Source organism: Mandrillus leucophaeus, unplaced genomic scaffold, assembly GCF_000951045.1.
Source record: "Mandrillus leucophaeus isolate KB7577 unplaced genomic scaffold, Mleu.le_1.0 Scaffold420, whole genome shotgun sequence".
In the NCBI taxonomy this organism is placed as follows: domain Eukaryota; kingdom Metazoa; phylum Chordata; class Mammalia; order Primates; family Cercopithecidae; genus Mandrillus; species Mandrillus leucophaeus.
The window spans coordinates 1,510,247-1,512,297 of record NW_012104477.1 but is presented as its reverse complement, the minus strand read 5'-3'; the positions used below and the strand labels follow the sequence as shown (position 1 = coordinate 1,512,297).

At 54.1% G+C, this 2,051-nt stretch overlaps 1 protein-coding gene across 2 annotated transcripts in view; it reads right to left on the bottom strand.

Annotated features, from left to right (window-relative positions):
• PIK3C2A (phosphatidylinositol-4-phosphate 3-kinase, catalytic subunit type 2 alpha) overlaps window positions 1-1,667 on the bottom strand; it is a 129,732-nt gene extending 128,065 nt beyond the window's left edge. The window contains exon 1 of one of the 2 annotated variants that reach the window (XM_011992953.1): window positions 1,523-1,667. The gene's annotated coding sequence lies outside the window, so the exon portion shown is untranslated. The remainder of the gene's footprint in view (window positions 1-1,522) is intronic. The other variant, XM_011992954.1, reaches the window with a different exon arrangement.
• Window positions 1,668-2,051: the final 384 nt, after the last annotated feature.

Below are 2,051 nucleotides of genomic sequence, written 5' to 3'. Positions count from 1 at the left end.
TCTCTATTTTCATTCAGTTACATTGTTTTTCAGTATGTATCCACTGTCTTGATATTAAACAAATATCTTGCATAAAAATAAATATAAAATTTGTATACCTCAACTAGGGTCCTTTCGTCTAATTTGCTACTGTGAATAAGAGCACCATCCTGTCCAGATAGGGTTAGATCAAATTAAAAAAAAAAAAAAAAAAAAGCACCATTCTGCTGGGCATGGTAGACCAGCCTGGCTAACACAGTGAGACCCCATGTAAATTAAAAAAAAAAAAAAAAAAAGAGCACCAACCCCAACTATGGCAGAGCTGCTAAAGGAGTCTCTTGTGGAGACTTGAACCATAAGCCAAGGAGGCAAAGGTACAAAGTCTCTCCTGGAATTAGTTCCTGGACTTCTGTGCAGCCTTCCCCCTTTCTACTATGTCTTCACCATTCCCCTGCAAACAGCTTTCTTCTTGCATCTCTTCTATGCTGTGGCCTTTGATGCTACAACATATTTAAAAATTTTCCCAATAGAGCTTTTCTGCCTGAAACCCACTAGGAAAGATTTCAGGACATTTCTTTAATAACTAATCTTGTTCAAAGAGGAAGGCCTCCTTCGTTTCACTTAATTCAAACCCCCACTGTTCAAAATAAGAATATAATTATAACCTCAATTTATATCAGGCCAGTATAGGAAGAGAACCACAACAGGCTCTCTCTTCCACGTTCATCTCCAGACTTTTTTCCTTAGTTTCTCCTTCCTCATTTCCCTCCTCAATCCCTCCTCCCCGCCCCCCACAAAATAATTCCACAGCTAGAGAATCTCGTTTTTAAAGGCAAAAATTCAGTGAGGAAAATAAGTATGTGCCTTTTTTTTTCAATTATTTATTATTCCTCCGTCCCTCAGGAAGACTTAAGCTAGTATTTTTTAATCTGACCGCTCTCTCAGAAGGATGATGCGCTAAATACACACTGAAAGAAAAGTCTTCCCAAAGCAAGTGGATTCGCAGCTACAGGCAACGCGGTGGGAGTGGGGGGCCCGGGGAGAAGAAAAAGTATCCTTGGCCCCCAGAGCCAGAGATGGGACAGGAGGTGAAAGAAGGGGCCGTCACTGAGAAGTGCAACACACACACTCGCCAGAACAATCTGCCAAGAGAATAGGACCGGCCACTGCGGCTCCAGCCCGGTCCCGCGGGACAAGGCGGGGGAGGGGGGGCCGGCGGGCCAGGGGGCCTGCCCTCCTTCTGTGGGACAAAACTAACTCCCAGGCGCACCTCCGCTCCCGACAAGAGGGGCCTGGTGGGGACGCGGGCTCCTAGCACCTCCAGCGCAGCACTTGCCGACGGCCTGCGGGGAAGTAAGGCCCGGAGGGAGGGGAGTCGGGCTGCGCAGCGCCAAGAGCACGGGATGGAGGGTCAGACGCGGGCACCCAAGGCACTGGGGGCCGCGACAAGAGACCCTTCCAGCCCGGGAACCCTGGGGCCCCTCTCCACCCTCGCAGAGCAGGATCCCGAATATCGTCCCCAGCCGCACCGACCGCTCCTCACCTCAAGCTGCCTGAGCCTCCGCCTGTACTACAACCTGAGCCGCCGAAGCCGCCACAGTCCGAGCCATTTTTCCCCTCAGCTGGCTCAGCCGCCGCCGAAAGCTTCGGCCGACTCCACAGCCAGCCAAGCCAGCACGTCACTTCCGACCAGGGAAGCACCGCCTTCCCCGCCCGGGCTTGTTGTGAATTGGCTGGCGCGGACGGCCTACCTGAGCGGGCGGGCGGGGCTTTGTCGCTGCCCGTGTGGCGTGAGCAAGGGAGCTGGGGCGCTGGGGAGCACGAGCCCAGGGGACCAGGGTCCGGATCCCTCCCGGGGAATGCTGAGCAGGCTCCGGACCCTCTCCGTGCACACCCCAGACCTGGGGAGGGGAGCTCCCAGGACACCCCAGCTGGCCGCTCCCCGGGCCCTGCGTCCGAAGCCCCGCAAACCGGGCCCGGGCACTGAAGTACCCTATTGTTCCTACCCCCTCCCCCGGGACTCCGCACCCTACTCCGTCTAGGCTGAGGCTCCCAGATTTGTGTCTTGGCCC